At 44.4% G+C, this 15,180-nt stretch overlaps 1 protein-coding gene and 1 pseudogene across 4 annotated transcripts in view; one reads left to right on the top strand and one right to left on the bottom strand.

The window, feature by feature from the left end:
- The window catches only part of rabgap1l (RAB GTPase activating protein 1-like), a 462,369-nt gene that overhangs the window by 256,639 nt on the left and 190,550 nt on the right, over window positions 1–15,180 (top strand). The window lies entirely within an intron of this gene.
- On the bottom strand, window positions 12,399–12,549 carry LOC145348708 (U2 spliceosomal RNA; annotated as a pseudogene).

Here is a 15,180-nt window from a genome sequence, read left to right as displayed (position 1 = left end):
GGCAGAATGGGATGAAACTGGACATGAGGCATGGAAGGGACAGGACAGCATTGGATAGATTGGAACAAAACCGAGACAGAACGGGGAATGTAGCATGGAATGAAGGTGTGAAACAGAATGAGGAGTAAACAAAGTAACATATCAAGGAGTGAGCTAAGGAATGGGGAATGAGCAAAAGACAGATCAGAGAATGAACTACAGGATGGAATGGGGAGTTAGCAATGGATGGATTAGGGGTGAGCTGTGACATAGAATGGAGAATGAGCAATTGATCAAACAAGAGTCAAGGTGGGATTGGACAGGCACAGAACAGAGATTGAGGGACAGGACAGAATGGGTCAGAACAGAAATGCCCTAACAAGCCATTCAGTTATATCCCTTACACAAAAGGGTCAGCAAAAAAGATTAAAAGATATCAAATTATGAGAAGGAAGTATGGATAAGCTCTCGGAAGGTCAGGCCTCAGGATGAGGTATCTTTGTTGTGCTGCGGAATTCCCTTGTCTTATTTCACAGGACTCCTCCAGCACAATTCAATTAATTCTTGCTTAGAATCGCCTGAGGTTGCTGCAGGGTAATCATAGGAAGCTGTTTCACACTGTGCCCATCACTGTTCAAAAATAGATGCTGCTATTTAACTCACTGCACTCCTCTGAGACCTGAACGCAAATCATGTCCCATCGGATCCCGCACAAAAGGTCGTCTGCAGCATTAAATAGAACTCTGCTGCTGGTGACATTATAAAACTAGATTTGTGCTTAATTAATTGTCTGGGCTTTTAACCTGTTTTCATGGAGGATGTGACTCCCACATTACAGCAGTGACTACACTTCTAAAGTCCTTCATTGGCTGGGGAGCACTTTGGGACGTGATCAGGTCATGAAAGGTACCATAGAAATTTGTTTCTATGTTCCTCACTTAAAATCTGATCCGAAAGGCTGCATTTAATATGATTCGAGGACAATGGTATTTTCTCTACCATTTTGAAGTGCTTTTATTGATCTCCATCATCAAGGAACATGTAAATCAGCTAATCCATTGATGCAGCAGAAACCCAACCATGACCAAAATACAAAGGAGGCGGGGTGGGGGATCTCAATGATGCCAGCTTGTCTAGTTAGTCGGAGGACAATTGACTATGGGTATAGTTTTAAAGTTCTAGTTTTTATCTGCCAGGCTGTGTGGAAGGGCATGTGAGGCCACAAAAAAATGATGCACTGTCTCTTTTGTGTTAGATTGTGACCTGGATCTATTTATATGCACAGGGAAAACATGTGTTTAATAGGGTTATAATTTATAATATATACTGTGAGGATGGGGGCGGGATGGGGGTGATATTGCCATTTAGAGAGGACAGGGGTGTGATATGGTAGTATGTACTGAGACAGATATGTGAGATTGTAATATACATAGATATGTGAGGTAGTAATGTACACAGAGGGGGATATGTGATATTGTAATTTACACTGAGACAGATATCTGAGATTGTAATATACACTGAGAGGAATTTTTTCTTCATCATGGGATGTGCGCATCGCTGGCTGTTCCAGCAATATTTGCCCATTCCTAATTGCCTAACCGAGAAGATGGTAATGAGCTGTGTTCTTGAACCATGCTGTCCTTGAGGTGTAGGTTTGCCACAGTGCTGTAAGGGAGAGAGTTCCAAGATTTTGATCCAGTGAAGGAACAATGATATATTTTCAAGTCAGAATGGTGATTAGCTTGGTGGGGAACTTCCAGTCTGTGGTGTTCTCATGTGCCTGCTGCCCTTTTCCTTTTAGATGGTTGTGAGTTTGGAAGGTGCTGACTCAGCAGTCTTGGTGAGTTCGTGCAGTGCATCTTGTAGATGGTGTCCACTGCTACCACTATGTATCGGTGGTGGAGAGAATGAATGTGGGGTGATGGGGTACCAATCAAATGAGCTGCTTTATCCTGGATGGTGTTGAGCTTCTTGAGTGTTGTTGGAGCCACACCCACCCAGGCAAGAAAAGTATATTTCATAACACTCCTGACTTGTGCCTGGCAGATGGTGGACAGGCTTTGGGGAGTTGGGAGGTGAGTCACTCGTTGCAGGATTCCTCGAATGGTAATCCTATTGAATGTCAAGGGATAATGGTTAGATTCTCTCTTGTTGAGATGGTCATTGCCTGGCACTTCTGTTATTTGACATTTATTAATCCAGGATTGGATATTGTCCAGGTCTTACTGTGCTTGGACATGGACTGCTTCAGTATCAGAGGAGTCACAAATGGTGCTGAACATCAGTAAACATTCCCACTTCTGAAAGGAAGGTCTGAAGCAGCTAGAGATGTTTGGGCCTAGGACATTACCTTGAGGAACTCCTGCAGTGATGTCCTGGGGCTGAGATGATTGACCTCCAACCACCACAACCATCTTCCTTTGTGCTGAATATGAGCCAACCAGTGGAGACCCCCCCTCCCCCGATTGCCATTGACTCCAGTTTTGTGAGGGCTCCTTGATGCCACACTCGGACAAATGCTGCCTTGATGTCAAAGGCAGTCACTCTCATCTTTCATCTGGAGTTCAGTTCTTTAGTCCATGTTTGAACCAAGGCAGTAATGAGGTCAGAATGAGTGACCCTGGCAGAAGCCAAACTGAGCATCAGTGAACAGGTTATTGCTGATTAAATGCCACTTGATGACCCCTTCCAAAACTTTACTGATGACCGAGGATAGTCTGGTGGGGTGAGATTTGTCGGGTTTCTTGTGTACAGGACATACCTGGGCAATTTATCACATTGCCAGGTAGATGCCATTGTTGTAACTATACTGGAACAGCTTGGCTAGGTGCAGCCCATTCTGGAATATGGAGTGACTCGAATTGGCTGATCACTGACATCTGTGATGCTGGGGACCTCTGGGAAGGCCGAGATGGATCATTGTCTTCTGGCTGAAGATTCTTGTGAATGTTTCAGCTTTATCTTTTGCACTGTTGTGCTGGGCTCCCCCATCATTGAGGATGGGGATATTTGTAGAGCCTCCTCTTCCAGTGAATTATTTAATTGTCCACCACCATCCACAACTGAATGTGGCAGGAATGTAAAGCTTAGATCTGATCTGTTGGTTGTGGAATAGCTTAATTCTGTCTTGCTTGCTGTTTGACACATAAGTAGTCCTGTGTTGTAGCTTCACTGAGTGACACATCATTTTTAAGATTGCCTGGTTCTGGTATGCCCTCCCGCACTCTTCACTGAACCAGGATTGATCTCCTGGCTTGGTGGTAATTGTAGAGTGGGGAATATGCCGGGCCATAAGGTTATGGATTGTAACTGAATACAGTGCTTCTGATGATCCACAGTGCATAATGGATGCCCATCTTGAATTGCTAGATCTATTTGAAATCTATCCCATTTAGCACGGTGGTAGTGCCGCACAACGTGGTGGAGAGGTTCCTCAATGTGAAGATGGGATTTTGTCTCCACAAGGACTGTGTGGTGGTCACTCCTACCAATACTGTCATGGACAGATACATCTGCGGCAGGCAGGTTGGTGAGAATGAAGTTAAGTATATTTTTCCCTCTTGTTGGTTCCCTCACCACCAGTCTAGCAGCTATGTTCTTTAAGACCCACCCAGCTTGGTCAGTGGTGGTGTTCCTGAGCCGCTCTTGGTGATGGACATTGAAATCCCCACCCAGAGTACACTCTGTGCCCTTGCCTCGGTCCTTCTCCTAAGTGGTGATTTTCCATGGAGGAGAACTGATTCGTCAGCTGAGTATGAACAGTAGGTAGTAACTAGCAGGAGATTTCCTTGCCCATATTTGACTTGGTGCAATGAGACTTAAGGGGGCTCAGAGTCGATGTTGAGGATTCCCAGGGTAACTCCCTGTATAATGTATATTTGACTCTATATGTGACTGTATAATGCTGTGCTGCCACCATCTCTGCTGGGTCTGTCTTGCTGTGGGACAGGACATACCCAGGAATGGTGATGTCTGGGACATTATCTGTAAAGTATGATTTTGTGACATAACTGTGTCAGGCTGTTTGACTAGTCTATGAGACAGCTCTCCCAATTTTGACACAAGCTCCAGATGTTAGTGAGAAGTTAGTGGGGCTGAGTTTGCTGTTGTTGTTTCTGATGTTTAGGACAATGCCGGTTTTATTCCTTGTTGCCTTTGTGATATTGTATTATACACTGAGCAGTATGTGATATTGTAATGTCCACAGAGGAGTATGTGATATTGTAATACAAAGAACAAAGAACAACCCAGCACGGGAAACAGGCCCTTCGGCCCAACGAGCCTGTGCTGCCATTTCAACAAAGCATTTTCCTACACCTCCCCTGCCCCGTGTGTATGTGAATGGTACTCCTAATGTAGCCAGATTCAGGGGAGAATAGTGTAGGGTCAATTTGGTACACCAGTCAGCCTAAGAGCACATCTTTGGGGTGTGGGAGGAAACCGGAGCACTTGGAGGAAACCCACGCAACCACAGGGAGAATGTGCAAACTCCCACAGACCAAATCCATGTATCTGCACAGCTGGCAGTGATAGTCACTGAGCTGTTGTGGTGCCCGTCTGCTGGTCCAGGATTAAGCACACACATCAACACGAAGTACTAGGCCATTCTCGAAACCTCCAAGAGCAGCCCACGCACGACCCACCGTGTGCATGCCCCTCGTTTGACAACAAGGTGGACCGACACCTGTGGATTAAAAGAGACAAAACGTTAACATGTAATATTACATTTCCAGTGTCATCCCGAGGCTCTGACCCTTTTTGATAACGTCTTCTATAACCCTCCATCCCTGTTTCACTCATGTGCCTATCTAAGTAAACCTTAAACAAGTCCAACGTGCCTGCCTCCACCACCTTACTTGGTAGCTCATTCCATACCCCCACGACCCTCTGCGTGAAAAACCTTCCTCTAGTATCCAAATTATACTTCTCCCCCCTCACCCTTAGATCGTGACCTCTCGTAATAGTTGTCCCCAGTCTAGGGAAAAGCCTGCCACTGTTGACTCTATCTATTCCCTTCATTATTTTATACACGTCTATCAGATCCCCCCTTAATCTCCGTCTTTCGAAGAAGAGCCCCAGTTTTTCCAATCTTTCCTCGTAACTCAGTCCTTCCATACCAGGCAGCATCCTGGTAAACTTCCTCTTCACCCTCTCCAGGGTCTCCACGTCCTTCCGGTAGTAAGGCGACCAGAACTGGACACAGTACTTCAAATGCGGTCTAACCAACGTTCTGTACAACTGAAGCATTAGACGACAGCTCTTATACTCAATACCCCTTCCTATAAAGGCTAGCATTCCATAAGCTTTCTTCACAACCTTCTCTACCTGTGTTGACACCTTCAGAGACTTGTGCACTTGCACTCCCAGGTCCCTCTGCTTTTCTGTACGCTTAATCGGTCTACCTTTTATTATGTAACTCCTCCCTGCATTATTCCTTCCAAAATGCATCACCTCGCATTTGTCAGGATTAAATTCCATCTGCCATCTATCTGCCCAGTATACCAACCTATCTTGCTGTGTCACCTGACAATCCGCCTCAGTATCTGCCAAACCTGCCATCTTGGTGTCATCCGCAAACTTGCTGATCACACCACGTACGCCCTCTTCCAAGTTGTTTATATATATTACAAAGAGGAGGTCCCAGTACTGAGCCCTGCAGCACACCACTGGTGACTGACCTCCAGCCAGAAAAGGACCCCTCCACTACTACTATCTGTCTCCTGTTGCCCAGCCAGTTTTCAATCCATCTAGCTACCTGTCCTTGTATCCCATGTGCCTTAACTTTTTCTACCAGCCTACCGTGAGGGACTTTGTCAAACGCCTTACTGAAATCCATATCGATGACATCAATGGCTCGCCCATCGTCAACCGTTTTTGTCTCCTCCTCAAAAAATTCTACCAGATTTGTAAGGCAAGACCTCCCCTGAACAAAGCCACGTTGTGTATCCCTAATCAGATCGCAATGCTCCAAATGCTTATACATCCTATCCCTAAGAATTTTTTCCAATAATTTTCCTACCACCGATGTCAAACTCACTGGTCTATAATTTCCAGGGTTATCCCTACTGCCCTTTTTAAACAGCGGTACCACATTAGCTACCCTCCAGTCCTCTGGGACCTCACCTGTGTCCAAAGAAGAGACAAAGATTTGCGTCAGAGGCCCAGCAATTTCATTTTTCACCTCCCTAAGCAGCCTGGGATAAATACCATCAGGCCCCGGAGCTTTATCCGTTTTTATGCTACCTAAAAACCCTAACACTTCCTCCCTCGTCATGGATATTTCCTTCAAATGATCTACAGCTCCATCCAAGACATTACAAGACACCAAACCCCTCTCCTTCGTGAATACCGACACAAAGTATTCATTCAGGATCTCCCCCATTCCCTCAGACTCGATGCATAGCTCCCCTCCTTTGTCCCTAAGAGGACCAATTTTCCCTCTAACCACTCTCTTGTTCCTAATATAAGAGTAAAATGCCTTTGGATTTTCCTTAATCCTATCAGCCAAAGCCATTTCATGCCCTCTTTTTGCCCTTCTAACTCCCCTTTTAAGCTCCCGACTCTCTCTATATTCCTCCAGCGCTCTCTCCGTTCCCAGTTGTTTCGACCTAACATATGCCTCTCTCTTCTTCCTGACCAAGTCTTCAATACCCCCTGTAATCCACGGCTCTCTAATCCTGCCTTTCCCATCCTTCCTCTTTGCCGGCACATGTCTTTCCTGCAACATTGTCAGTTTGCCCTTGAAAGCCTCCCACTTACCAACCGTGGACTTGCCCGCTAACAACCCCTCCCAATCAGTGTCCTTCAGCTCCCTCCTAATCCGGCTATAGCTCGCCTTCCCCCAGTTCAGCACCCTCCCCTTTGGACGGCACTCATCCCTTTCCATTTTTATCCTAAAGTAGACAGACTTGTGGTCACTGTTAGCCACATGTTCGCCTACCGCAACCTCAACCACCTGCCCTGGCTCATTACCCAACACTAAATCCAGTATAGCCCCCTCCCTAGTCAGGCTAGTTATGTACTGCTCCAAGGACCCTTCCAACACACATTTTACAAACTCCCCCCCATCCGTACCTGCAGCTCTAGGCACCTTCCAGTCCACTCCAGGAAGATTAAAGTCACCCACTACAACCACCTTATTCTTTCTGCACCTATCTAAAATGCCTCTGCAAATACCTTCCTCCACTGACCTCGGGCTGTTGGGTGGCCTGTAGTATACCCCTAGCATCGTAATCTCTCCCTTTTTATTCCTCAACTCCACCCACAGCGACTCGACCCCTAACTCCTCCACATTATCCTCCCTCTGCACTGCTGTGATGTGCTCCTTTACTAACAATGCCACCCCACCACCTCTCTTGAACCCTCCTCTGTCACACCTAAAACACTTATACCCAGGAACATTCAGCTGCCAGTCCCGCCCTTCCTTTAACCATGTCTCCGTCACTGCCACCACATCTAAATTCCTCACGAACATCAAGGCCCTAAGCTCATCCGTTTTACCCGTCACACTCCTCGCATTGAAACAGACGCAGTCCAACCCTCCAGGCCCACTCGGATCCTCCTTCCCCCTGATAATTTTCCTTCCACCCAAACCTAGCCTATCACCCAACTCACTTCCGACCCCAGTGTCTAATGAGCTATTAGTCTCATCCCCACCCCCCCTCCCTATTAGTTTAAACCCTGCCTAAACACTCCAGCTAACCTCCCTGCTAAGACATTTGTCCCCCTCCCATTCAAATTCTCCCCATCCCTCCTGTACAGGTGCCCTTCTCTCACAAATACTTCCCAGTGATCTACAAAAGTAAAGCCCTCTACCTTGCACCAATCCCTACGCCATGCATTCAGCTGCATGATCTCATTATTCCTAGCCCTGCTGGTACTAGGCAGCAGCCCAGAGAATGCCACGCTGGAGGCCCTGCTCTTCAGCTTGGACCCCAACTCCCTAAAGTGCCTGTGTACATCTGCCCTACTCTGCCTTCCTATGTCCTTCTCTCCTATATGTATTATTACTTCTGCCTGGGTCCCCTCCCCTTTCAAAATTCCCTCTATCCTCTCCGATATGTCCTGTACCCCTGCTCCAGGGAGGCAGACTACCATCCTGGGGTCACGCTTTTGCCCACAGAACCTCCTGTCAACTCCTTTGACCCTCCCACCCCCCACCACTATCTCATTGCCAGCCCCCTTCCTTCCCTCCTGTCTTTCCTTTTGTACCCCTGTCGATGCTTTTTGGGGGGCCACTGGGGTGGTCTTTGGACCAGGACTATTCTTCTTCTTCCTCTTAACAGTTATCCGTCCATCCTGTTCCTCAGCCCCTGGGACCTCCACTTGTTCATGGTCCATAGCCATTAACTCCTCATTCTCCCTAACCAGAAATGCATCCTCTAAACGCAGCTCCAGTTGCCTGACCCGGGCCCTCAAACGCTGCAGCTCTAAACACTTGACGCAGATGTGGGCCTTCGGGAGACGTGATGCCTCCAAGAACTCCCACATGTGGCACCTAACACAGCTAACGCGCCTCCCCATAGCCCCTGCCATGTCCCAACCTCACTTGGGTTTGTATGTGCCGAAATGCAACACGGGAAAGATAGAAACTGCAACTCACCTTGTCTAAGCCTGCTCTCGCCTAAGCCCAGTGAGCCAAAGCCCTTATAACTCTCAGCTCCCACTCACTCCGCTGCCCGCTATCACTGTCTTTTTATACCCCCCGCTCTCCCTTCCCGACTAGCCCCTCGCCTAACTTCCGCTACGGAAGTAAAAAGTACTCACAGAAACCCTGCGAACCGGAAATGCAGTCAAAAAGCGTTTAAAGTAAATCCAACACTCCACATAGCCACCAAGTACACTGCTCCGGAGAACAATAAGGTGTATCCACGGGTGAGTATCAGATTTATACCCCCCTGCTCTCCCTTCCTGACTAGCCCCTCGTCTAACTTCCGCTAGGAAGTAAAAAGTACTCACAGAAATATTCATAGAGGAGTATTTGAGATCATAATATACATTGACAGGGGTATGTGATAATGTAATATATAGTAAGAGGGTATGTGATATTATACTATGCACTGAGAGAGTATTATTGAGTGATATTGCATTATACACAGAGGGGTATGTGAGGGATATGTTGTAATATACACTGAGAGGAGTCTGTGGTATTGTAATATACACTGAGAAGGGTTTGTGATATTGAAACCACTGTTGGTTGTCAAAAGAACTCACTAATGTCTTTTAGGGAAGGATATCTGCCATCCTTACTCAGTCTAGCCTCCAGACCCACAGCCATGCGGTCGATGATCAGCCATGCTGGTGATGAATGGCGGAGCAGGCTCGAAGAGACAAATGGCCTTCTCCTGCTCCTATCTTCTATATTTCTATGACTCTCTAATACCTTTCGAAAATAGAGGGCCTTTGGGGATGAGCAACGCCTGTGTCCCGTGAAATTTTCTTTTTAAAAAACATCTCTCCTCTTCATATAGAGTATCATATACAACCACCTGAATAAGCAAACGGATCCTCTGGTTAACATCTTAATCTGAAAGACTTCCAGCAGTCCCTTAGTACTACACTAGATTGTTAACCTGAATTTTATGCTTCAGCACTGGAGTGGGACTAAAACCTACATCCTCTGACTTTGAGATAAGAATGCTAAGCTGACATTGCTGTAGAGGTGAAGAAATCATCAATCTGCTTCAATACCAACAAAAAGTGATTGTACGGAACTTTCTTCACTTTCCATAACCAGTCAGTTAAAACTCGGTGAATGCAGTGCTGAAGTTTGCTTATAAATGTAACTACCTGTGACAACAAACCTGCCCATTGTGCTTTAGGACCCACCATTCCTAAAATTAAAATTTCATTTGTTATTGTCTCTGAGCAGTGTCGGGCAGGCACAGTACAGTCTGCAGCAAACCCGAATGGGTCAGGAGAGAGAGCTGGTGCTGGCTGTTAAAGGGAGGTCGGAATGTCATTGCTTGATGGATGGTATGTGTTGTTTGAATGCTGGTGTGGTGATGGATTCTTGACCTGGCTCCGCACTCCTGGACTCACGGAGATCACTCCGTGGTAGCTCAGCTTGCTAATTCTCTTGTTCCTCATCAGTTCATGAAAAACAAATTTATCTAATTCACTTAACCATCCCTGTCACCTGCTGCTGCCCTCCCCCATTAACCTTTTGCACGCTAGTATTCTTCATGAGAAATAGTTTGCCTGATTTTCCTTCTCCATTCCAGTTACCAGTCAGAGTGTGTCCTTGTTATTGAAATCTTTGGCAATGTGAATCATTTATTGATGATTGTCAGAATTTCAGCCAGAATCTAACTTGATATCTTTGACTCTGATAGCTGATATCATGTTGTGCCTGCTGCTGCACCCTTTAAATTCCAGTGTACAATGGTGTTTGGACCAGTATTGTCAATCACGATTTAACTAATACTTCATTCATTGATAATATTGCCTCTTTTCACTTGTGCTCTACCCTACTGCTGATGTGGCCTAGTGCATGGCTGATGGACTGCATTGGATTGGGATGTAGTTTATAGGGGGTGTGACCTGTTAATGTTCTCTGTGAACCCATTGTTTTCAGTGCTCCAGTACTGTTGTCATGTGGCAACCATCTGTCCTGGTCAATATTTAATACTTAACCAACATCGCTCAAAATCAGATTATCCAGTCGTTACTGCATTAGAAACATAGAAGATAGGAGCAGGAGGAAGCCACTTGGCCCTTTGAGCCTGCTCCGCCATTCATCATGATCACCACGATCGTCCAACTCAGTAGCCTAATCCTACTTCCTCCTCATAATCTTTGACTCTCCCCATAACCTTTAAAGCATTGCTGCTTGTGGGAGCTTGCTATGCACAGATTGGCTGCCTCGTTTGCTACATTACAACATTGACTGAAGCACATTGAGATATTCTCAGACCAAAAAAAGACACTTCTAAATGCATATTCATATTAAAGTTTATGTTAAATCAGGAATTTAGAAGGCCAAATGAAGATTGCAGTATTAAGATAGTGCATTGACCTAAGGCTAACCATTATTATTTAGAACTACTATCTTAATCATTCAACGCTACCCTTTTTTTTGGTGTGAAGTTCCTGGGCTAATTTACTGTGTTATAGAACAACTGTATTTAGGTGAATATATTCTAATGGTGTCCTATACTCCTAGTTCGTCAGCTCAAAATGTCCTACTCCTGCTTCCTACAGCTGAGAGTGTTCCTTTCAATCTTAACTCGAAATTGCAAAACCAAATCTATCCTTGTTTTGCCACATGCATCTTACAATTCTAATAAACAGAGCAAAGAAAAATCACACATACAACTTGCATGTTACCGTTGACAACCCGGCCTTGCAATCAGAGCACAATATAATTCTGCTCATTCCTGAACAAATTGAACTGTAAGCGTCAATATAAATTAGAATGAGGAACTAATTATGTTTCACAATGCTCACGTAAGCTTACGAACCATGAAGATAATTCACAAGATGGGGCGTTTGCCCACACTACCTACTCTTGTTAAACCCAGTCTCATTTTGAATACTGTCTTTCTGAAACTGCAGAAGTGACATTGCTGTAAGAAACCAACCACACTTGGTCACCCAATACCACCAGACAGTGAAGTTGACCATCTAACCAACATTTCAATTGCCTGGCTTTTCACACAATTCAGGTTGACACTGTCGGTGCAATACAGAGGCCATCTGGCATTGTGGAAGGTGCCGTCTTTTGGACAAAATGTGGAACCTAGATCCCTTTTTCCCTTTCAAGTGGATGTGAAAGATCCCATGAAACTGTTCAAAGAAGAGCAGTGTACTCCCCAATATCCTCTCTGATATTTATCCCTCAACCAACATCACTAAGAAGAGCAAGGGAAAAAGAGATGGATTGAATTAACTTATCTTTCATTACCCAGGATATGCAATAGTGCAATCACTGTTGTAATTTAGAAAAATAAAACATCCAATTTGCAGACAGCAAGCTTCCGTAAAAGCAATGAGCTAATGAATAGGTCATCCATTTAGTTAGACTGGTTGAGGGTTAAATATTGGCCTGGACATGGGTGAGATCTCCTCTGCTTGAAATAGTGCTGAGGAATCCTTTATATCCATTTGAGAGAGCTAATGGGGTCTCATTTAACAACTCATCCAAAAAGGCGGCACGCCTGAAATAGCAGAACACCCCAAGCACTGACCTATGAACAGAAAATACTGGAAAACTCAACAAGCCTGGCAGCATCTGTGGATAGAGAAATAGGATTAATTTTTTTTTGTTTTTATTCCAATTCAATCAGATCAAGTCCAATTCAGAGTCTCAACAAGTTGAGACATTCCTTATCCAAGCTGACAAGACAGGGCTCTCACCTTCTGTCCTGGGCTTGAAACACATGATCCAAGCTGATTAGAGTAGGCATAGCTCCTCCTCCAAGGCTTGATCTCATTTGCATTTTAGCCAAAAGGCCGAGATGCCGCTTTTAAAAATTGCTTCAACTGAAGTTAAAATTTAACCTAATGACTTCAACCAAGCACGGCATGTCAATACTACACTTGATCTTAGCCAAAAGGCCGAGAAGCGACAGGATTAATACTTCAATTTCAAGATGACTCTTCTTTGGAAGACCCTCAGCACTACATTGAGATTATGAACCTGGATTATATGCTCATGTCATTAAAGTGGGGCTTGATTCCATGCTCGTCTGACTCAGTGATCTACAGCTGCATTGTGTTCATGAAAAGTATTTTCTTGAACTTCCAACAATTAATTAAAGATCTCATTTTACACCTCAGACAATTACTTATTTATATTAGTGAATGATTAAGTGCTATTGATTAAACATTAGATTAAACTGGGTTAAGTCTGTACATGTGACAGAATGTGATCCATATGGTCGAAGAATTATAAAAGATTGATTCCTGGAATGAGAAGTAGAGGGTGTTTTCATCCTTTTCTAGGCTACTATGAGTGCTTAGTGCTCCAAAATGGTGTTTGCAGTACAGATGCATATCTTTGTGGGAGTCTCATAGCGCACCATGTTGATGAGGAAGTTAGAATGGCCTCTGGAATTATACAGGTCATGAGGCCAATTAGCAAGCAACATTCATTTGACCCAGTGTTCTTTTGGATCTCAGTGCTCCAGCTATTGTCTTCTCTCGACATTGCAAAACTGAGCGCATGTTCAGCAATAAGAAAACCCCCCAGCCCACCACGCTACTAATGCGCTTTAGACAGATCATTCAGTTATTGGTTGACATATCTCGCTGCCACTTTGATTTGGAACATGTTTGCTGCTTTCTGATGTTTGAATAGTGTTGTGGTACAAGTTGAAATTTTTGTGACTCTTAAGACTTTCTGCACAGACAGTTGCTACTGACAAGTCTGTGCTAGTAGCCAGTTTATTCTGAAATACAGCATGACTCGGAGAATGAGATAGGTGTCTCAGAGCAGGACAAACTGCTGGAAGACAGAGGAGGGGCAGAACAACAGGAGGTCATTCCACTTAGAATGTTCAGGAAGCAATTCTTATACTTGACTCTTAGTGAGGAGCAATGTGGGAGATGTCTATGTTTTTGTAAGGATATTGTCATGAAAATCGGACATCTGCTGTAGTTACAAATACAGCCACAGAACTGGGCAAGGATGGCATTACCAGCAGCTGATAAGAAGACTGTAGCATTGAACTTTTATACTTCTGGCTCCTACCAGACAAACTGGAAATATTTGCAACATCCAGCTGTTCGCTGTTGCCTTGGGGAAGCCACTTGGGCTTTTCACTTACCTGTGAACAACATTTCATTCTCTCTTGCCAGAGAGTGAACAAACAGCTTTGCTATGATTGCAGGCTTCTTCATGGTGCAGGGTTCAATAACTTGCATCCACTTTGCTTTGCAGGTACCACATGGTAACTCTGCCTTGTCGTGGAATCAAGCAGGGTTCCGCCCGCTCATTGTCCACTATTGCTAGCCATTGGCTGTATTCTGGAAGCAGTGATGAACTCCTCATTCTGTCTTGTTGTTACCTGAGTCACAATGACAATGCTGGGCATCAAGAATTAACTGCTTATCACATAACTAGTGACTCCCGTCTGTAATCTATACACGCACATACAGTGCGATATAATTGAATCAGTGCTCCCAAACAAATATTTTTGGAAGAGACAATTAGTGTGTTGAAACAAAGCTTTCAGTGACTGGATTTCTCTGGAGGAGCTCTGCAGTACTCAGCCAATAGCCAAACAGGGTTGGAAAATAATGGTCAGGCTATTTCTACCCTTAACAGCCTGGAATACATTTCATCTGAGCCTGGGAATTTATCCACTTTCAGAGATGCTCAACACCCCAATATTTCCACACTCACACTGTTTATCCCATCCAACATTTCACACTCCTCCACACTTAACTGCGATATCTCCTTTGCCTCTCTCTTGTGCAAAAACAGATCCAAGTATCCATTAACCATGCCCACATCTACTTTCTCCAAACATTAGTCGCCTTTTTGATCTCAACCGTACACTATGCCTTGTTATCCCCTTGTTTTTTATATAATTATAAAACAACTTTGGATTTTTCTTTATTTTACTTGTGTTACACTGAGGTGGTGATTTTTCTCCCTGCATGATTTTGGAACCACTCAAAGGAAAACCTCACCTAGTATTCTTATATGAATGTGTGTGAGGTAGTAGGATGCTTCTGGTTTTGGCAAATTAAGGCTGGATCTAATACTCACTATCATGAACAATTAACATGTCTTTATTTTAAAACTGGTGACAGCCTTATTAAAACGATTAACAAACTGAATAAACTCCCCAGTAGAATGCTGTTTGAATCTTACAAGTCTCAAGCAGGAATAATATAATGAATCTATATGAGGGCAGCACGGTGGCTCAGTGGTTAGCACTGCTGCCTCCGAGCTAGAAAGGTGCTATATAAATCCAAGGCTTTTCTGTCTAACATGGTGAACATCAATGCCCTTGGTTTAATCTTATACATTTGCACTCCACGTTGAACCATTAAGAAGATTACGAGAATGGAAAGTACTTTCTGGTATCAAGTAGCAAATATTTATGTTCAGTGGCTGGACTCTGTATCCATTTTCTGCTATTGGCAGTTATATTCTCTGAACCCTTGAATTAAGCCTCTGCTCACTTCCATCACATAACACATTCTTACATCTTCCAGAAAACCCACTACCACATGCTGTCTAACTCTTCT

Source organism: Carcharhinus amblyrhynchos, chromosome 9, assembly GCF_965287045.1.
Source record: "Carcharhinus amblyrhynchos chromosome 9, sCarAmb.v2.hapA, whole genome shotgun sequence".
Lineage (NCBI taxonomy): Eukaryota > Metazoa > Chordata > Chondrichthyes > Carcharhiniformes > Carcharhinidae > Carcharhinus > Carcharhinus amblyrhynchos.
This window is presented reverse-complemented; position numbering and strand designations above follow the sequence as displayed.